This window comes from Dendropsophus ebraccatus, chromosome 3 (genome assembly GCF_027789765.1).
Source record: "Dendropsophus ebraccatus isolate aDenEbr1 chromosome 3, aDenEbr1.pat, whole genome shotgun sequence".
Lineage (NCBI taxonomy): Eukaryota > Metazoa > Chordata > Amphibia > Anura > Hylidae > Dendropsophus > Dendropsophus ebraccatus.
Window position 1 is genome coordinate 25,550,871 of NC_091456.1, and position 23,145 is coordinate 25,574,015.

The window sequence follows — 23,145 nt, forward strand, 5'->3', positions numbered from 1 at the left end:
AGCCTTTGATAGGCTAGGCTGGCCGTTTCTTGAGGCCACTTTATCTGCTTTTGGTGTCTCTGGACCGTTTCTTGCGGCCGTCTCGTCCTTGTATTCTTCCCCCTCAGCCGAGGTCCGATTGCCACACGCCATGTCTCCGCGTTTACAAATCCAGAATGGGACTCGGCAGGGATGCCCCCTGTCCCCTCTACTATTCGTGCTCTGTATTGAACCCCTTGTCCCTGTTTGCGGACGACATCCTGCTGACTGTACGCAATCCCCTGACGTCCTTGCCCTGCGTACATAACCTTTTAACTACTTATGGAGAACTGTCTGGATATAAAATAAATACTACAAAGACTGAAGCCCTCCCAATAAACCTCCCCCCTAGACAATTAGACAACTTGAAGGCGAGTTACCCCTACAAATGGAAAGATCACAGCATCAGATATCTAGGTACCAACATTACCCCATCGTTTTCATTGTTATTTCAACATAATTTTACACCACTCTTCTGTGAAGTGACTGCTCTCCTGTCTAAGTGGACTGCCCTCCCCCTGTCCCTGCTGGGCCGAGTGGCGGCGGTGAAAATGTCCATTCTCCCGAAATTATTGTATCTGTGGGAGACACTGCCAATTCCTAACTCCAAAACTTACCTGAAAAATTTCCAGAAGTTACTAATGAAATTCATTTGGGGGAATAGGCGTCATCGTATCTCTCTACCAATAATGATGACCAAAACCACTGCAGGAGGGCTCGGGGGTGCCTGATTTACAGAAATATTACTGAGCGGTCCACCTTAGACGCATACCAGCATGGTCCTCCCTGCTCCCTTACACAAAATGGATGTTCCTTGAACGGCTTTCGCTAGCCCCTCATCACACTAGTAGCCTTCTATGGAACCCTGTGCAACCTACCACTGAAAGGGATCTGCTGGGTCCCATGCGCCTGACGATCCGGGTCTGGGAGGAGACAAACACTTTATCATCCCTCAAAACACCACACTCTCTCCTGTCCTCTTTCCTATATAACCCATCTATCCCGCTGAGTATGCTGGCGGAGGAGATAGGCCCTTGGTTGCAAGCAGAATTATTTCACTACGCGGATATGGTGGACCCCCTCCAGAGGTCTCTCCTCCCCTTCCAGAAACTCCAGAAAAATTTAGTCTCCCCCTCCGAGCATTTGGCTTCTATGAAGCTATAGCTCAATATAAGGCGATAGTGTGTCCGACGGATAGGTTCCCCAAACCCTCCCCATTTGAATGGCTATGCAAGACAAGTGCTTCCACCAGTGGCTTAATCACATCCATTTATGACATGCTTACTCGGTCGCCTGACGCAGAGCCCATCAAATTCTCCTATATGACCAAATGGGAATCATACTTACACAGAGAGCTGCCTTATGAGGTGTGGCAGGTGGTGTGGTCGCAGGCATCGAAGTCATCCCAATGTGTTAGTTACAAAGAGAATCAGTATAAGATTTTGATGCACTGGTACCATACCCCAGACCTATTGCACAAGCTGTTCCCTCAGGTGGCAGACACTTGTTGGCGATGTGAGACGCAGAGAGGTACCCTGTTCCATGTCTTTTGGGAATGCGAGAGGTTACAACATTACTGGAGGGAGGTAAAAGAGGTGGTTCGAGCTGTACTTGGGACAGACATCCCGCTTGACCCGTCGGTATATCTCTTGAACATCCCCCCTAAGACCCTTGGTAAAAACTCCTCTCGGCTTCTGTTACATATTTTGACTGCAGCAAAGTGTGTCATAGCGGCAGCCTGGAGGTCCACGGCATCCCCCCCACGACAGGCATTTATAAATAAGCTGCTGGATGTAAGGTGAATGGAGTACCTCTCTGCCCTCAACAAAAACACAGTCGAGAAATTTAACCAGATCTGGGATCCATGGGACGCTCTGTACACTAGACCCCTTCCACCCCCCCACCCTAATGTGTTACCCCAAGTTTTTTGGTTTTGTGTGTTTGGTAACAGTTTAATGTTCATAGTTGAGGCCTACTCGAGACATGCCTATTGGATACCATGCTATACTTATTGTATGCTAGAATTTGATGTGCAATCTTCCTACACAAGGCCCTGCGTCTCTTCCAGTTCTTCTTGGAAACACTGAGGAACCCTATCACTGTGGAAGTTTTGCAGGTGGCTGTTTTAAAATGGTGTGGATGTATACTGCTGCAATGTATTGGTATGTGCTCGAGATACCCTGGTGGTCTTGTTATTGTTATAATAATGGAAAAATCTTATAAATAAACAGTTTACAAAAAAAAAAAAGGAGGTCACCCCTCGTGCTGGGGTGACAGGCTCCTGACCCCCCGTTACAGCCCCCTATACTCACCTGATCCCGCCGGGTCCCGCTTCCTGATCCGGTCGGGTCACGGAGATATCAGCTCACGAAGCCCGGCGCGCGCGCGCTCACAGGAGAGTCCGATGCTCATAGAGAATGAATGGGGAGTCCGATGCTCCGTCATTCTCTATGGGCATCGGACTCTCCTGTGAGCGCGCTTTCTAATTGTAAGCCCATAGCAACCAATCACAGCTCAGCTTTCATGTTCCCAGAGCAATGTGAGAAATGAAAGCTGAGCTGTGATTGGTTGTTATGGGTCTCTTGCTATAAAACAGCACAATACATTTCCCTTAGTAGCCCGTAGCAACCAATCACAGCTCCCCTTTCACTTTACCAGGGCAAATAATATGTGAAAGCTGAACTGTGATTGGTTGCTATGGGCCTCTTGCTATAAAACAGCACAATACATTTCCCTTAGTAGCCCATAGCAACCAATCACAGCTCCCCTTTCACTTTACCAGGGGAAATAATATGTGAAAGCTGAGCTGTGATTGGTTACTATCTGGAAACAAGGACGCTGTGTGATAAATCTACCGAGACCCCAACGGGTGTTTTTGTCTTGGCAGCGTATACTCCTACAGCCAGTGGCAAAGAGAATAGCTGGAGGAGAGTGACCAGCAGGGGGCGCTCCTGTGTGCCGTCCACCATGGTTGTAGTTCCCCTTTCCTCCTCACCTCACACAATAACGGTGAGTACTGCAGAGCGGCCATCTTTGGGGGGGCAGAGCTGACAGGTACAGTGTAAGAGAGGTGGTGTATGGTGTTTTTAGTGTCCCACATTATAATTTTTACACACTTACACCCTTGGACGCCTTGCTCCAATGTATAGTGACATATAAAATTCTGGTCTATAATAAATTCCCCCTATGTCTATTTTCTTAACAAGAAGAACACATTTTTTGCAAAAAAAACACATTTATTTAAGTTTTTAAATCATTCGCTGTCGGCTGTAGGGATGTCCCTCGGAGCGTGCTGTGGTGGTGGCGGCGGGGAAGCCGCTGAGCACTTTCTTGGAGATGATGGCCAGGCATTTCCTCAGCTCCTCGGTACTGGTGAAGCATCGCAGGATCAGTCTGATGCTCTGTAGGAAGCCGATCAGCATCCTGCTGGTGGTTATAGTCCAGGACAATGTCGCACTCGCTGTGATTGCTTGCAGATCGCTGGTGCTGATGGTGGAAATCCACGTGATCCGCTCACCGGCAGTAGTAGTGGTGATCCAGGTGGCTGTGGTCATCCAGATCTCCAGGAAGCTGGTGAGGGTGGTGGTCCAGATGATCAGATCTCTTGTGCTGCAGATCCAGGTGATGAAATCACAGGCGGTGGTGATCACACTCACTGGCTCTACAGCAGCTGTGATCCAGGTCAGCAGGTCACTATTAGTGAAAGTTCAGCTCAGCAGGCGGCTTGTGGTGGATATCCAGCTAAGCAGGTCAGTGAAGGTGGTTGCTGCACTTTGGAGATGGCTGGTGATGGAAATGAGGTCACAGGTGGTCATATTCCAGTTGGGCAGGTCTCCAATGGTGTTGTTTGGACTCTGCATTTTGATGGTGCTGGAGTTGTTACGCTGCAGGTTGATAGTGGTGGAATTTGGCCTCTGCAGGTTGGTGGTAATCTTCCAGCTGGGCTGCTCTCTGATGTAACTGTTCAGCCACTGCAGGCCCCTGATGATGTTGTCCGATTATTTTAAATAATTCGCTGTCGGCGGTAGGGATGTCCCTCGGAGCGTGGTGTACTGGTGGTGGTGGGGAAGCCGCCGAGCACTTCCTTGGAAATGATGGCCAGGCATTTCCTTAGCTCCTCGGTGCTGCTGAAGCATCGCAGGATTAGTCTGATGCTCCGTAGGGCGCCGATCAGCATCCTGCTGGTGGTGTTCATCCAGGATAACGCCTCACTTACAGTTATCAGCCAAGCACACCTGTTGCAGCGGCTGGTCACCAAAGTGAGTAGCTGGAGGGTTGTGGCAACCCACACCAGCTTCTCACTTATGCTGCTCAGGATGGCTTGTAGATCGCTGGTGGTGATGGCGGACATCCACGTTATCAGCTCACCGGTGGTAGTGGTGGTGATCCAGGTGGCTGTGGTGGTCCAGATCTCCAGGAAGCTGCTGTGGGTGAGGGTGGTGGTCCAGGCGATCAGGTCTCTGGTGCTGTAGATCCAGTTGACGAAATCACATGTGGTGGTGATCACGCTCACTCGCTCTACAGCAGCTGTGATCCAGGTCAGCAAGGCGCTGTTACTGAAAGTCCTGCTCAGCAGATGGCTGGTGGTGGATAGCCAGCTGAGCACATCACTTACAGCAAATAACCAGCTGAGCAGGTCAGTAAAGGCGGTTGCTGCACTCTGGACATGACTGGTGATGGACATGAGCTCACAGTCGGGCAGGTCTCCAATGGTGGTGTTTGGACGCTGCAGGTTTCTGGTGTTGTAATTGGGCCTCTGCAGGTTCGGGGTAATCTTACAGCTGGTCTGGTCTGTGATGGTGCTGTTTGGCCACTGCAGGCCCGAGGTGATGTTCTCCCAGCTGAGCGGGTCGCTGATGGAATTGCCCCAGCTCAGCGGGTTGAAGAAGGGTTCAATCATGCTGAGTGGTTGTCTGGTGGAAAGACAGCCCACCAGGATTGGAACCAAATAGCAAAGGAGGTTGCCAAAAATGGCAAGCTCCCTCTCAATCCTCTCCTCTCTCTCCATGGATTGATGAAAATATAAAACCACTAGAAATAACTGTCAGTATACACAGGCAGAAAGCAAGGTAATACCAACAGTGTGATCGCTAGTGAGTCCCTAAGAACAGAGAATCTGGGGCTCTGCACCTTCTTTTATAGGGCCCTGGGATGACATCACCAACTGTGTCACTTACGTGATGTCACTGCTTGTCATAGTGATGTCATGAGCATGCCCGGGCACGTTGTCAGGTTGTCAAGATGGAAGTTGTTGTTTTAGGTTGGAGGACATTGCACTGCAGTCTTATTAGCCATGTCACCCACTGTACAATATCAGATGTGTATTATACAGAGCAGGAGTCCCAGAGGCAGGAGAGGGAGCATGGGGCTCCTGCCAGCCGTCTATTCAGTTGCTGATACACCTGAGTAGGGAGAGAGAGAGAGAGAGAGAGAGAGAGCAGCCTGGTCTCCATGGCGACCGCTGCAACCCCTATAGCTACACCACTGGGCATCTGATTACCGGTGGCAGAAGTAATTGGATGCAGCCCTAGACCATAGGTTGTATCTATGTTTTCCAGGACTCCCTAGGGCGGCATCCAACTTCTTCAGCCTCTGGTAATCAGATGCCGAATGATGGGACCCGAGCATGCTCCAGCGGTGCTCATCTCTACTGACCACATAAGCTGGCTGCACTTTATTCTCTCAGTGGTCAAGAGACTTGTGTTCTTGGAATTGGTGGTGGTCCTAGTGGTCAGACTCCCACCCATCAGCTTTTGACTCTTGATGTTGAGGATACACCTGTATTTTTGCTCAGAATTTTTGGACAGTATTAGTATTTTGCAACCAAAACCAGGAGTGGATTGAAAACACAGAAAGGCTATGTTCACACACTGCTGAAATGAAGTGGATGGCCGCCATTTAATGGCAGATAACGGACGTTTTTATATTAAATAACAGAAATTATTTGTCATTAAATGGCGGCCGTCCACTCAATTTCAGCAGTGTGTGAACTGAGCCTTTCTGTGTTTTTAATCCACTCCTGGTTTTGGTTGCCAAATACTGTCCAGAAATCCTGTGTGGGAACATAGCCATAACAGGGATACGTAAGTGATCCCAACCTAGAGCTCCCCAGAGGTTGCACAACTACCCACAATATCCAAACAGCCTTCTACAGTCCTGAAAGGGTTAAACTCTAAAGGACAACCTAAGGCTTTCAGGGCATGATGGGAGTTGTAGTTTTACAAAAGCTGGAGACAGGTTGGAGAACATTTATTTATTCATGTTAACCCCTTCAGGCCACTGTTGGGTTTACATATACATTGTTTGGTTTTCCTAAAAGGTTTGTTAACAAAAAAAATATCTTTCAAATCAGCTGGTGCCTGAAAGTGCCAGAAATTTGTAATTTACTTTTTATAAAAAAAATCTCAAGTCTTCCACTACTTATCAGCTGATGTATGCCCTGCAGGAAGTGGTGTTTGTTCCAGTCTGACACAGTGCTCTCTGCTGCCATCTCTGTCCATGTCAGGAACTGCACAGAGCAGCAGCAAATCCCTATAGGAAACCTTTTCTGCTCACCAGACTGGAAAGTATAGACCACTTCCTGAGGCACATGCAGTAGCTGATAAGTACTGGAAGACTGGAGTTTGTTTTTTTTTTAATTGAAGATGATTACAAATCTCTGGCACTTGCTGGGACCAGTTGATAGGAAAGGTTTTTTTGCTTTTTTGGGGGGTAAACTCTCCCTTTAAAGCGGCCATCCTACCTCCTAGTGAGATTGGTCACCTAAGGTGGAGATGGGGAACCTTCAGCCCTCCAGCTGTTGCACAACTACAATTCCCATCATGCCTGGACAGCCAAAGCCAGGCATGATGTGATTTGTAGTCATGCAACAGCTGGAGGGCTGAAGGTTCCCCATCCCTGCCCTATAAGTTTGATTGCAGAAGGGGGGGGTCCTGACTGCTGAGACGCTACCGACCCCGGGAATCCTGGACATAATGTGGATTTAGGTCCTGAAGTAGGAAACTCCATCTGAGTTGCTGTGTGTCACATCATGTCCTACATAGCAGGTTTTGTGAACTGCTGCCGTCTATGATAGAAAAGTGTCAGGATCAGGGCAGTTTCTAGGCCATTTTGGCAACAGGGCGAATCCTGACAAAAGTGCCCCCCCCCCTTACACTTTTCCTTTAACTTCCTTCCCTTTTCCCTTGTATAGGGTCTCATACAGTAGAAATTGCTTTGGGGTCACCACGCGTAAGTAGGTGTGTGGGTTTTCACCTGTGCGTATGATCTCCTGCTGTACCCCCATAAAGTAATAATGTTCCCTGCTGTCCCCTTACAGGCCCGCATCTGCCATGAGGCGAAGTGAAGTCTTCGCCTCAGGCGGCAGCTCCCACGACCCTGCAGGGGGCGGCACTGGCCGCCCCTGCACAGTGAGCTTTCATGCATATATTATATGCATGACCGCTCACTGACTACAGGAGCAGAGAGATCAGTCATAGACTGATGTCTCTGCTCCTGTATGCGTATTCCGGGGCGTGCTACGCTAATAGCGTACCGCCCACGGAATATACGTGCAGAAGCAGGGACTCCAGTGTGATGCCGGACTCCCTGCTTCTGCACTATAGGAGCGCCCCCTGCTGTCAGCTGTGTCTGTGTCCTTATTAGGAGGCACACACAGCTGACAGGAGGCTCAGAGCAGGGAACTAAGAGTTCTCTGCTCTGTGCCAGTCACTTCTAGGTCGCAGGCTGTGTTAGTGCTGCGATCTAGAAGTGATCTGGAGCAGCCAGTGATGTCTTCCTGGTCAGGCTGCTCTATGAGATCTGTGATCAGCCTGACCAGGAAGTGACCAGGAAGCATCCAGGAGGCCACAGGGACAGCGGGGGAACGATTGGTGAGGTGAGTAGCTGCTGGCCTGTTTTTTGTTTTACTTTGCTGAGATGGGGGGGGGGGGGGCACAGGAGAGGAATGATACAGGGGGTGATTGTGGGGTGATGGGGGGGACACAGGAGAGGAATGATACAGGGGGTGATTGTGGGGAGATGGGGGGGACACAGGAGATGGATGATACAGGGGGTGATTGTGGGGAGATGGGGGGGACACAGGAGATGGATGATACAGGGGGTGATTGTGGGGAGATGGGGGGGACACAGGAGAGGAATGATACAGGAGATGGATGATACAGGGGGTGATTGTGGGGAGATGAGGGGAACACAGGAGATGGAGGGACACAGGAGATGGATGATACAGGGGGTGATTATGGGGAGATACAGGAGATGGGGGGACACAGGAGATGGATGATACAGGGGGGTGATTGTGGGGAGATGGGGGGGACACAGGAGATGGATGATACAGGGGGTGATTGTGGGGAGATGGGGGGGACACAGGAGATGGATGATACAGGGGGTGATTGTGGGGAGATGGGGGGGACACAGGAGATGGAGGGAAACAGGAGATGGATGATACAGGGGGTGATTATGGGGAGATACAGGAGATGGGGGGACACAGGAGATGGATGATACAGGGGGTGATTGTGGGGAGATGGGGGGACACAGGAGATGGATGATACAGGGGGTGATTGTGGGGAGATGGGGGGGACACAGGAGATGGAGGGACACAGGAGATGGATGATACAGGGGGTGATTATGGGGAGATACAGGAGATGGGGGGACACAGGAGATGGATGATACAGGGGGGTGATTGTGGGGAGATGGGGGGGACACAGGAGATGGATGATACAGGGGGTGATTGTGGGGAGATGGGGGGGACACAGGAGATGGATGATACAGGGGGTGATTGTGGGGAGATGGGGGGGACACAGGAGATGGATGATACAGGGGGTGATTGTGGGGAGATGGGGGGGACACAGGAGATGGAGGGACACAGGAGATGGATGATACAGGGGGGTGATTGTGGGGAGATGGGGGGGACACAGGAGATGGATGATACAGGGGGTGATTGTGGGGAGATGGGGGGGACACAGGAGATGGATGATAAAGGGGGTGATTGTGGGGAGATGGGGGGGGACACAGGACATGGAGGGACACAGGAGATGGATGATACAGGGGGTGATTATGGGGAGATACAGGAGATGGGGGGACACAGGAGATGGATGATACAGGGGGTGATTGTGGGGAGATGGGAGGGACACAGGAGAGGAATGATACAGGGGGTGATTATGGGGAGGTACAGGAGATGGGGGGACACAGGAGATGGATGATACAGGGGGTGATTGTGGGGAGATGGGGGGGACACAGGAGATGGATGATACAGGGGGTGATTGTGGGGAGATGGGGGGGACACAGGAGAGGAATGATACAGGGGGTGATTGTGGGGAGATGGGGGGACACAGGAGATGGATGATACAGGGGGTGATTGTGGGGAGATGGGGGGGACACAGGAGAGGAATGATACAGGGGGTGATTGTGGGGAGATGGGAAGGACACAGGAGAGGAATGATACAGGGGGTGATTGTGGGGAGATGGAGAGACACAGGAGATGGATGATACAGGGGGTGATTGTGGGGAGATGGGGGGGACACAGGAGATGGAGGGACACAGGGGGTGATTGTGGGGAGATGGGGGGGACACAGGAGAGGAATGATACAGGGGGTGATTGTGGGGAGATGGGGGGGACACAGGAGAGGAATGATACAGGGGGTGATTGTGGGGAGATGGGGGGGACACAGGAGATGGAGGGACACAGGAGATGGATGATACAGGGGGTGATCATGGGGAGATGGGGGGACACAGGAGATGGATGATACAGGGGGTGATTATGGGGAGATACAGGAGATGGGGGGACACAGGAGATGGATGATACAGGGGGTGATTGTGGGGAGATGAGGGGAAACAGGAGATGGATGATACAGGGGGTGATTCTGGGGAGACACAGGAGATGTATGATTCAGGGGGTGATTATGGGGAGATGGGGGGGACACAGGAGATGGAGGGACACAGGAGATGGATGATACAGGGGGTGATTGTGGGGAGATGGGGGGGACACAGGAGATGTATGATACAGGGGGTGATTGTGGGTAGATGGGGGGGACACAGGAGATGGGGGGACACAGGAGATGGATGATACAGGGGGTGATTATAGGGAGATGGGGGGACACAGGAGATGGATGATACAGGGGGTGATTGTGGGGAGATGGGGGGACAGGAGATGGATGATACAGGGGGTGATTGTGGGGAGATGGGGGGGACACAGGAGATGTATGATACAGGGGGTGATTGTGGGGAGATGGGGGGGACACAGGAGATGGATGATACAGGGGGTGATTGTGGGGAGATGGGGGGGACACAGGAGATGTATGATACAGGGGGTGATTGTGGGTAGATGGGGGGGACACAGGAGATGGGGGGACACAGGAGATGGATGATACAGGGGGTGATTATGGGGAGATGGGGGGACACGGGAGATGGATGATACAGAGGGTGATTGTGGGGAGATGGGGGGACACAGGAGATGTATGATACAGGGGTGATTGTGGGGAGACACAGGAGATGTATGATACAGGGGGTGATTGTGGGGAGATGGGGGGGACACAGGAGATGGGGGGACACAGGAGATGGATGATACAGGGGGTGATTGTGGGGGGACACAGGAGATGGATAATACAGGGGGTGATTATGGGGAGATGGGGAGACACAGGAGATGGATGATACAGGGGGTGATTGTGGGGACTTGGGGGGACACAGGAGATGGATGATACAGGGGGTGATTGTGGGGAGATGAGGAGACACAGGAGATGGATGATACAGGGGGTGATTGTGGGGACTTGGGGGGACACAGGAGATGGATGATACAGGGGGTGATTGTGGGGAGACACAGGAGATGTATGATACAGGGGGTGATTGTGGGGAGATGGGGGGACACAGGAGATGGAGGGACACAGGAGATGGATGATACAGGGGGTGATTGTGGGGGGACACAGGAGATGGATGATACAGGGGGTAATTGTTGGGGGGACATAGGAGATGGATGATACAGGGGGTAATTGTGGGGGACACAGGAGGAATATGAGGAGATGGATGATACAGGGGGTGATTGTTGGGGGGACACAGGAGATGGATGATACAGGGGGTAATTGTGGGGGGCACAGGAGATGGATGATACAGGGGGTGATTGTGGGGGGCACAGGAGGAATATGAGGAGATGGGAGGATTATGGGGGGCACAGGAGGAATATGAGGAGATGGTGAGACACAGGTGGGGGGGATTATGATGAGATTGGAGGATTATGAGGAGATGGGGGACACGTGGAATTATGACTACAGGAAGAGATGGGGGGATTATAACTACATGAGGAGAATGGGGATTATAATAGTGTGGAGATGCAGAAGGGATCTTCTAAATTGTGGAGCCTAAAATGTCTGTCCAATAGATGCTGCGGGAACAAGTCATGGCTAACAGAAGTCTTCATGATGGAGTCGGATCTGAATGTAGAAGAAAAGAGAAAGTGAACAACTCTGATGAGAGAAGACGTCACTTGTGAGTCACTGGATGTAACTGTACCCTGATCACTATACTGTCACTGTGTGGGGGTAATGCTGGACTCTATACAGTGTTTTTTATTCAGTAGCACTACTGGTGGTATTGATCAGTCAGTGGTGGAATTTTTCCCTTGTAGTGGCAATATTGGTAATAGTATTTAGTCACTATGGAGTGCTGATATGCAGTCATCATGTGGTGGAATTATTTGGTGTTTATATGATGTTGATCTCAGTTGAGGGGGGGGGGGGGGGCGCTATTTCAGTTCTCGCCTCAGGCAGCAGAAGAGCTAGAATCGGCCCTGTCCCCTTATAGTCAGGTAGATCCACTCAGGGCCATTTTAATACACTGGTGGGCCCAGTGCACAAACCTCAAGAGTGGGCCCCCGCTCCTTATAAAGCTTAACTAAATTATATTTATCAGCTATTATCACTGGTGCATTATACTCAGTGCACTTATGACTTATGACAAGTTATAAAAAGGGAATATGGTCGGGGAGCATTCCTATGTCAGGTACAATACCCCTAAAGGTTTATGAATAATGGAGAGTGAAGCTAGTGGGGGCACGTACAGACCTAATATCACCACTGGAACAGTTTCTGGCTATAACAGGTTCCCACTGTAGGGAGTATGGGTGTGTAAGCTCTTGTGTCACCCCAGTCCTCCTCCTAGTCTGTAGGAGGAGGACTGGGGGGACACAGGAGCTTACAGACTAGGAGGAGGACTGGGGGCACAGGAGCTTATAGACTAGGAGGAGGACTGGGGGGACACAGGAGCTTACAGACTAGGAGGAGGACTGGGGACACAGGAGCTTACAGACTAGGAGGAGGACTAGGGGCACAGGAGCTTACAGACTAGGAGGAGGACTGGGGGGACATAGGAGCTTACAGACTAGGAGGAGGACTGGGGGGACATAGGAGCTTACATACTAGGAGGACTGGGGGGACACAGGAGCTTACAGACTAGGAGGACTGGGGGGGACACAGGAGCTTACAGACTAGGAGGAGGACTGGGGGACACAGGAGCTTACAGACTAGGAGGACTGGGGGGACACAGGAGCTTATAGACTAGGAGGAGGACTGGGGGACACAGGAGCTTACAGACTAGGAGGACTGGGGGGACACAGGAGCTTACAGACTAGGAGGAGGACTGGGGGGACACAGGAGCTTACAGACTAGGAGGAGGACTGGGGGGGACACAGGAGTTTACAGACTAGGAGGACTGGGGGGACACAGGAGCTTACAGACTAGGAGGACTGGGGGGGACACAGGAGCTTACAGACTAGGAGGAGGACTGGGGGACACAGGAGTTTACAGACTAGGAGGACTGGGGGGACACAGGAGCTTACAGACTAGGAGAACTGGGGGGACACAGGAGCTTACAGACTAGGAGGAGGACTGGGGGGACACAGGAGCTTACAGACTAGGAGGACGACTGGGGGGGACACAGGAGTTTACAGACTAGGAGGACTGGGGGGGACACAGGAGCTTACAGACTAGGAGGAGGACTGGGGGGGGGACAGGAGCTTACAGACTAGGAGGAGGACTGGGGGGGGACAGGAGCTTACAGACTAGGAGGACTGACTCAGTCCTTCTAGTCTGTAAGATCTTGTGACCCCCCATCATACTAAGACTAAGATCCTGGGAAAGCTGGGTGGCCTCTGTCATACAATATAAGATGCAGGAAAGCTGGGTGACTTCTGAATGGCAGTAAGTGTTAAAATACCACCTGTGGTCTGTGCCGGGGGCGGGGCTTGAGACCAGGGGGCGGGGCTTATCGGGACATACTCCGGACAGGTCTGGTGGGCTAATCCTCTGTCAGTGGGCCCCCAGCTTCAATTCCCCCCCTCGCTACTACTTACATCTATGGTGCAGGCGCTGCTCCCCGGCCTCCACACACTCTGCCTGGGGAGAGGCTGGATGCTTGTGAAGTGGGCACTGCCTCCTGGGCTCCCCCGCAGACAGGGCCAGCAGAGCATGGAGTGCAGCCTGTAGCTGCTTCCTGTAAGACCCAGTCACTCTGCACTGTGCACTGTCTCACAGGAAGCAGCTACAGTCCTCCTCCTTCCCGACCACCACCAGCCCCGCACTGCCACAGGTGTCACAGAGCACCGACCATTGTGTATTCAGCTCCTTCCCCTTCACTGCTCTCCTCAGCTGGGGGCCCCTGTCACGTGATCTGAACTAGGGGGCCCGGTGCACGTGCACCATATGCACCTAGGTTAAAGCGGCCCTGTGTATGGGGTGTAATTTTTTCCGCCATGATCTCTAGTTTTTATTAATACCATATTTGTGAGGATCGGACGTTTTGATCACTTTTTATTATATTTTTTTATATATATAATGTAACATAAAATTGGTAATCCGCAAACTTTTTCCCCTCTTTTCGTCTACACCGTTCGCAATGACGCTTGTTATATTTTAATAGATCGTACAATTACGCACGCTACGGTATATTGTATGTTATAATATTATTTATTTATTTATTTTTATATGTTTTATTTATATAATGGGAAATGGGGGTGATTTAGACTTTTATTGGGGGAGGGGTTTTGGGGCAGTGTGTTGGTGTTTTTAACTTTTTTTTTTATACATTTTAAGTCCCTTTGGGGGACTTGTACATACATAACTTTTATTATTCACACTGATCATTGCTATGCCATAGGCATAGCATTGATTAGTGTTTTCGGCGCTCTGCTCATTGACCCTGCCTGTGCAGGCTCATGGCCAGAGCGCCAATTGGACCGCATGGAGGCAGGTGAGAGACCTCCGGCGGTCCGTTTTACCGATCAGGATCACCCGATCATATGCACATAAGTTGTGTGAACCAGTGGCGGGTTATAATGTGGGCAGTTCGGGCAGCCGCCCGCGGCCCGAGGCTCCGGGGGGGGGGGCCCATGCTGCGCCGCCCACATTATAATGCGCCCACGCCGCTGCGGTGACTCTCTTGTGACCGTAAGCATTGTTTTGCTTGCGGTTACAAGAGTCCTGCTGCCGCAGGTGTCCCGTCCTATCCCCCGGCAGCGCGCGCATCAGAGAGCTCCCCGTGCGCTTGTGGCTGTGACTTCTGGCGCACGGGGAGCTTTGTGATGCGCGCGCTGCCGGGGGATAGGTCGGGACACCCCCGGAAGCCGCACATCAGCAGACGGAGCCTGCAGGAGAGGATCAACGGGGGAATGGATTGCAGGTGAGTTTTTTTATTTTTATTTTTTATGTTATCAGCTGTGCACAGGGCGGGGGGGGGGGGGAAGAGGGGGAACATCTATAAGGTGGAGGGGAAGAGGGAGGACATCTATAAGGTGGAGGGGAAGAGGGAGGACATCTATAAGGTGGAGGGGAAGAGGGGGAACATCTATAAGGTGGAGGGGAAGAGGGAGGACATCTATAAGGTGGGGGGAAGAGGGGGAACATCTATAAGGTGGAGGGGGGAGAGGGGGAACATTTATAAGGTGGGGGGGGAAAGAGGGGGAACATCTATAAGGTGGGGGGGGGGAAAGAGGGGCCACATCTATAAGGTGGGGGGGAGAAGAGGGGGACCATCTATAAGGTGGGGGGGGAAGAGGGGCCACATCTATAAGGTGGGGGGGAGAAGAGGGGGAACATCTATAAGGTGGGGGGGAAAGAGGGGGAACATCTATAAGGTGGGGGGGGAAGAGGGGCCACATATATAAGGTGGGGGGGGAGAAGAGGGGAACCATCTATAAGGTGGGGGGGGGGGAGAGGGGAACCATCTATAAGGTGGGGGGGAGGGGGACCATCTATAAGGTGGGGGTGGGGTGAGAGGGGGACCATCTATAAGGGGGGAAGAGTGGGACCATCTATAAGGGGGGGAAGAGGGGGACCATCTATAAGGGGAGAAGGGGGGACCATCTTCTATAGGATTAACACCCTCCTCTCCTGACATCCTCTGTGCTGCTGGGACATCCCCTTATAAGACCAGTGCCCTGCTCTCCTGACATCCTCTGTGCTGCTGGGACCCTGTGACCTCCCCTATAAGATCAGCGCCCTCCTCTCCTGACATCCTCTGTGCTGCTGTGACCCTGTGACCTGCCCTATAAGATCAGCACCCTCCTCTCCTGACATCCTCTGTGCTGCTGTGACCCTGTGACCTGCCCTATAAGATCAGTGCCCTCCTCTCCTGACATCCTCTGTGCTGCTGTGACCCTGTGACCTGCCCTATAAGATCAGCACCCTCCTCTCCTGACATCCTCTGTGCTGCTTTGACCCTGTGACCTCCCCTATAAGATCAGCACCCTCCTCTCCTGACATCCTCTGTGCTGCTTTGACCCTGTGACCTCCCCTATAAGATCAGCGCCCTCCTCTCCTGTCATCCTCTGTGCTGCTCGGACCTCCCCAATAGATCAGCACCCTTCTCCTGACATCCTCTGTGCTGCTGGGACCCTGCGACCTTCCTTACTGGGGGTAGCAGCAAGGGACCAAACATTATGTTTATTGGGTCCAGCAGGGAGGGGAGGCAGGCAGTGTTTATTGGGGACAGCGTGGGGGGGGGGGGCAGTAGCGGATTATAATGTGGGCAGATTGACTGGGGGGGCCCAGGTTGGGTAGACAGCCCGGGGCCCAGGGTACATTTAATCCGCCACTGGTGTGAACATAGCCTTATGGTGCATTTACACATAGAGATTTATCTGACAGATTTTGGAAGCCAAAGCCAGAAATGGATATGAAAAGTCTTTTCTTTTATGACCTGTTCTCTGTTTATAGTATGCTCCTGGCTTTGGCTTCCAAAATCTGTCAGATAACTTTGTCTGTGTAAACGCACCATTAGGCTGTGATGGGCTGGGTGGGGATTTCCTATTTGCATAAAACCTCTCAGGGACCAGGAAGAACCGGTCAGGTGAGTAGGTTTTTTTTTGTTTGTTTTTTTTTCACTGCACCCAAAAGCAATTTTTAAAAACTCCCTGCCCGCAAAACCTGCTTAACTAACTCTGTTCAACGCTTCGGTGTACACTGATCACAAAGAAATCTCAATTCTTCACCTCCTTCCTCTTTAGGATAAAAACAATGACAGGAAAATGAAATGAATATTAGAAAAAGATTTAAATAAAAAAAAAAAAAAAAATTGGTCCTTGCTTCTCTCTCTGGTATCAAGGGCGCAACTACCACTATAGCAGCCATAGCGGCTGCTATGGGGCCCACCATATCATATATGATATATGAGCTGTCATCGTGTGCAGCACCAGGTGGCCGAGCAGGTTCTGCAAATGTCCCCGGCATTCCCGCGCCGGTCTATTGATGTAAAAAAAAACACACGAAGTGATGTACCTAGTGGTCACAATCACATCACAATCCCATGTATCCTGGTTTTTATGGACACCTAGCTCCCCTAGGTCAAGCATATTGTCCAAAGGATCGGGGGCATTGGCTTCCTCGATATTCACCAGTGTTATCTAGCTAAGGTTTGCACTAAACTCCTGGATCTCAAACATCATTCCTCTACCAGTCAGCTGACCTTGAGGAGGCATTCCCTATCCATCATCCATCTGCCCTCCCCTCGATCCCTCTGGACAATGCCCCTCGGCTTCAGATATTTTGTTTGCTCTTAAAGGGGGAATCCAGATACAATTTTTTTTTTTTTTAATTGTTAGAAAAATAAAAAATAAGGCATACTTGCCTACCTGAGTCCCCTGGGGTTGCTCCTGTAGCAACTTCTGAGTCCCCACTGATCATATTGGCTGCCACTTTGGAGACAGACCAGTCATGGCAGTGATAGCCTGTCCAGCCAATCACTGACTGCAGCCCCTTAATTAGTCAGAGGAATAATAGGCAGGGCATTATCGTCTTTCAAGTGTAAGGACGTGGACTTGTCCTTATGTTAAAAGGGCATGATGATGGCTCACAGAATCTGCTTGCTGGCACTGACTTCTTCTTTCCCATTCTTGAAATCATGGGTGACCCCAATGATCAGACCCCTGACTTTTTCGGTATACTTTTTTTTTTCCGTATAGAATAGCCTAGTAGACCACACTTTTCTATATAGCTGTAGCGTGTAGCTGTATGCTTTTCTTCTACAATGGGAGTCAATGGACAACATATGTCGCTGTAAGCCTATACGGGGGCATATGTTCGAGCTTTTCAGCAGACGTATATGTTGAGTAATTGTCCCAACACATACATCTTACCCACAGCTTAAGGGTAAATTCACACGGGCGTCTCGCATAGAAAAACCGCAGCTAATCCGCAGCTAATCCGCAGCTAATCCGCAATACATTTATTATTTTTACTAATATTAATATGTGTATTGCGGATTAGCTGCGGATTAGCTGCGGTTTAGCTGCGGATTTCTTATGCGAGACGCCTGTGTGAATTTACCCTAAAGGTGATGTACAAAAGAGTTCTAATAACAGTGGACAGCCGACATTAGTGACAACAAGCCTTTCTTCCTGGAATCGCACTAGGTATCAATGTTCATTAGAAGCTGCTCTTACTGCCGGGCTCCAGAATACAATAGTGTCCATTTCAGCACCTGTAGCAGCATCATTGTTCAGCTAAAATAATCGGAGTGTCTTCCTTACCTCAATGTCAGTTCGTTTTGGAGCCCTCACCTCCTCTGCTTTCTAACTTGTGGATTCCACTCTCAGCCAGCTGCCATCCTGGCCACAGATATATACCTTTATAGACTGTGGTTTTACTATTAAAAGAGAATAAGGCTGGGTTCACACTACGTTTTTTTTTCATCCATTTTTTGCAAAAAAAAACTGATGCATTTGTGTGCATTCATTTTGATCCATTTTTTCCATTGACCTCCATTATAAAAAGGACGGATCAAAACGGGCTTGTTTTTTTTTTTTTTTTTTAACGGACACAAAATTGAGATCAACATAAGTTTATTTTTTTGTACGTTTATTAGATGAAACGATTTTTAATGATAAACCATTAACCATGAACGGTCGTAAACAAGCTTGTTTATCGTTAACCCGAAAACGTTCACCATATTACACAGAACGATGGTCATTAGTTATGATGGTCACTACGATCGTTTACTTCATCTGATCCCAGCAAAAGAAGGAACGATGTGAACACTGAACGACTAGTGAACGCTTAACAATGAATTTAGGGTCAGATCTAAATCAACGATCATCGGCACACAAACGATTTTTCAATCGCCTGCAATTACACGGAATGATTATCATTTAAATTCGAACATTATAACGTTTTTTCGTATGCTAATGGTCCCGTGTAATAGGGCTCAAATCACCGCAATCTGGTGTTTAGTTTACCTGTATTTTAAAGGAGAAGTCCAGTGAAAATTTTTATTAAAATATTGTATTGCCCTGACGTTCCTGACTGTTAAGGGGTTTTAATGTGTGCAGGGCCATTTCAATGTGATAGGCCCTGCACACATTACTGTCCCCAGAGGGGCAGCCACAGTCCCGCAGCTGCCTGTCATTAACCCCTTTAAACACCGCGATTCACAGCAATCACTTTGTTTAAGGTGGTCAGTGACAGGACAAGGACCTGTCACCGACTGCTCAGGACCCCCACAGCATGGCTGCGGGGGTCCCAAACACTTGTACCGGCCATTGGGTGTAAGCCACTTACCTCCATCCTGTCAGATCTTCGATCTCTCTTCATAGAGTCTGCTCTCAGGCAGACTTTTTATACAGATTGTCAATAAAACTGATGAATGCTATGCTATGGCATAGCATTCATCAGTATATGCAATCAGAGCATTACATATATAAGTCCCCTGGGACTTATATCTGCAATACAAAATGTGTAAAAAAAAAAAAAAAAATTAAAGTTTTAAAACATATTTAAAGAAAACCCTACTAGGATTCCCCAATAAAGATTTATATTGCCCCTTTCCCATTACACAATTTAACCCTTAGGCGACCCTAGACATACCCGTACGTCCAGGGCTGCCTCCACGCATTCAGAGTCCATGGGAATGGAGCGATTTTTAGGAACATATATTTGTTAACAATGGTTTGAATTTTTTACAGGCCATCAGATACAATGAAAGTTATACATGTTATATATCGTTGTAATCGTAACAACTTGAGGAATATGCATAACAAGTCAGTTTTACCCCAGGGCGAATGGCGTAAAATCAAATACCCCCCAAATGAACAAAATGTGTTGGTTTTTTTTTTCAACTTCACTTCACCACACTTTGAATTTTTTTTCTGGTTTCGCAGTGTACTTTATGCAAAAATTCAGCCTGTCATTGCAAAGTACAATTAGTGACGCAAAAAGAAGGGCTCATGTGGGTTTCTAGGTGAAAAAATGCAAGTGCTATGGCCTTTTAAGCACAAGGAGGAAAAAACGAAAAATTGAAATTGGCCCGGTACTCTAAGGGTTAAAATATATAAAAAAAAAATATATATATATATATATATATATATATATATATATATATATATATATATATATATAAAAAATAAACATATTACATATCGTAGTGTGCAGAATTTTCTAAACGATTAAACTATAACAAGCGTGGAAAAAACCCCAGCAGGATTCCTAATTTCTTAAGATTATGTATTAGAAAAAAAAAAACCAATCAAAATTTTTCTCTTACACCGATATCAATACCAATAAAACCTAGAGATCATGGCGTAAATAATGACACCCCAAGCTGCCCTGTAGGTGGAAAAAAATAAGCGCTATGGCTCTTAGAAGGCGGGGGGGGGGGGGGGAACATTGCTTCAATTTGACCCGGACGTCCGTGCATCAATGACATTTGGTCATGAAGGGGTTAATAGCTGTGCTTCATATACTTCCTTCATGCACGTCTATATTTTGGTATATGTATAGATTAAGAAAAATAAAGCCATATATACAGGGCTGGAAGCAGGAAGCATATAATAAATTTTTTTCCCCTATCTTGTTACTCTGCAAGGTTTTCAGGAACTATTTTTAATGCTTGAGATTTTTTTTGCTCCTGTCCACATGGAGGAGACAGGACCAGAGGAAGCTACAGGAGAAACCTGTGCACACAGTCTGTCCCAGGAAGGAACTTGAGCCTCTGTAAAAAAGGTGGAAAGGGGAACTTAGGGCCCTATTCCACAGGACGATTATCGTTCGCATAATCGTTAACAATAAACGATCCAAACGACCGCTATTGCGAAAGGCCTGAAATCGTTCACCCATTTGCATGGAGCGATAATCGTTACTTATGATCGTTCTTACGATCGTGTTGTCGTCGCTATTGCGTTCATCACTACTGCGAACGACCGAACGGCGTCTTATTCAATGCGAACGATTTGCGAACGAGCAACGATAAAAATAGGTCCAAGTCTTATTAATCGATTAACAATTTCTCGCTCGGTTGTTAATTGTTAACTGCTATTCAACCGAACGATTATCGCTTAGATTTGAACGACTTAACGATAATCTGAACGATAATCATCCCGTGGAATAGGGCCCTTAGTGTAGGTGCCTGTGCACATGTGTCTGTGGGTATATACACTTCTCACAAAAAGTTTGAGATATTTGGCGTGCGGGCGAAATTTATGAATACCATAAAAGGTTCATGCTACATCAATATCTTGAAAGTAGAGGGACTCTGGCAAATGGTTTTTTTTCTATAAAGTTATAAAGAATTGTTATTTACTTTTATTTAAAAATCTCAAGTCTTCTAGTACTTATCAGCTGCTGTATGCCCTGCAGGAAGTGGTGTATTCTTTCCAGTCTGACACAGCTCTTGCTGCTGCCACCTCTGTCCATGTCAGGAACTGTCCAGAGCAGTAGCAAATTTCCACAGAAAACATATTCTGCTTTGGACAGTTCCTGACATGGACAGAGGTGGCAGCAAAGAGCACTGTGCCAGACTGGAGAGAATACACCACTTCCTGCAGGACATACAGCAGCTGATAAGAATTTTAAATAGAATAAAATTAAAAATCTATATAATTCTCAGTTAATTCAGAAATTTTTTTTTTTATATTGCTTGATGACGACATCTCAAGTCATTATATTGTCTGCTGAGGCATGGCATCCCACTTTTCTTAAAGGGTGGCCTCCTGTTGGGCTATTTAACACCTTCATGTCAGCATACCCCATGCAGTAAGAATGTATATATACGTTCCTGACTGAGGTGTTTGATGTGTGCTGGACCACTGCAGTGAGAGCGGCCCCGCACACATCAGTGTCCCAGGATAATGACAGGCAGCTGCGATCCCGCAGCTACCTGTCATTAACCCCTTTAACGCTGCGATCTATAGTGATTGCAGCGTTTATGGTAGTCAGTGACAGGAGAAGCTCCTGTCACTGACTGATCGGGACCCCCGCAGCCAAGCCATGCAGCCATCGCTTGTCTGCGCTTAGACAGGCTTCATGCATAGATTGCCAATAACACTGATCTGTGCTATGCTATGGCATAGCATAGATCAGTACATGCAATCTAAGGCTATGTTCACACTACGTAAGTCTCTGGACGTAGCGCGTTCCATGAATAAGCGGCCGGAGATTTACGTAGTTTGCGTACAATGGAAAGTATACGATGTACGGCTGCACAGTTCACACTACGTAAGAACTTACGCCAGGATCTTACACGGCGCCGTAAAAACTGAACCAGACCATTGTTTGAGGACGAAAATGCTGTAACTTACGCCCGTAGCGTAACATGCCGTCCCGTACGTAGTGGCGATTTCTTCATTTTTCCACTTTTCTTTGCCGATCCAAAAGGTTCTGTGGGGTGTCCGGGGCTAGCCGAAGATTTCCAAGTAAAAGACCGCTGTCAGATCGCTACGTAGGAAGCGTAAGTAGACTACGGGCGTAAGTTCGCGGTCCGTACGTAGCCGTCCGCAACTTGCGTAAATCCCCGGCTGGAGTTTAACACGTATATGTCCGGCCGCGTAGTGTGAACATAGCCTAATGATGTAAAATAAGAGTGTAAAAAAAAGTGTAATAAAAAAAATTAAAAGTATTTAAAAAACCTTTATAAACCCCCCTCCCAATAAAAGGTTAAAATACCTCCTTGCACATTATAAAAATATAAAAATAAACATATTTATTTACGCTTTATTTGGAACGGTAAGCGTCCAAGGATTGCTTCATCTGTGATGTTTATTCATAAGCGTTCTGGAGGCTTATCTATTCCCCATTTATGTCACTACTATACCGCGGCACGATTGGCCCAACTGCTCTTGGTCAATATCAAGGGTACTGCTCCTAGCTGGGTCCAACTGGAGTCTGACTTGGTCCTGCCTTACTCAGTACTGGCCTTGATGTGGTCCTGTGCGCCTACTTTACCACGTTTACATGCATCTGCACAGTTAGTGTTGTACTCTCTTGCACTGTGGAGACGGGTAAGATTTAAGAATAAGCTCCAATTGGTGTTCTCCCCCTTGACCCCTCTCTTAGGTAATCCTCATTTTCCACCTGGTCTTTTGCAATCTCAATTGGCCTGGTGGAAAGTGAACAACTTGCTCAGTTTACAAGATTTTCTATGTAGAAAGCGTACATATACTATGGAGGAGTGTGATCGGCAATTAAGTCCACCCCTATCTGAGAGGTTTTGTTTGCAGCAGATTTATTCATTTTTTGGTTCACTCAAAGCATTAGGAGTGGATATCTCGCCTACGGATTTTGAGCGCCTGGCATTATACACCCCTGGTATTTCCGGCATGCTATCTATGCTTTATTCATTATTGAGTTTGTTGCCTGCTGACAAAAAACTCCCCTACATGAC

The 23,145-nt window shown here is 48.7% G+C and overlaps 1 long non-coding RNA gene across 4 annotated transcripts in view; it reads left to right on the forward strand.

The window, feature by feature from the left end:
• Positions 1-23,145, forward strand: part of LOC138786988 (uncharacterized) — a 64,752-nt gene that overhangs the window by 38,511 nt on the left and 3,096 nt on the right. For all 4 annotated transcript variants that reach the window (XR_011362275.1, XR_011362274.1, XR_011362272.1 and 1 more), the window contains one exon: positions 2,906-3,027. This is a non-coding gene — a long non-coding RNA (uncharacterized lncRNA). The remainder of the gene's footprint in view (positions 1-2,905; positions 3,028-23,145) is intronic.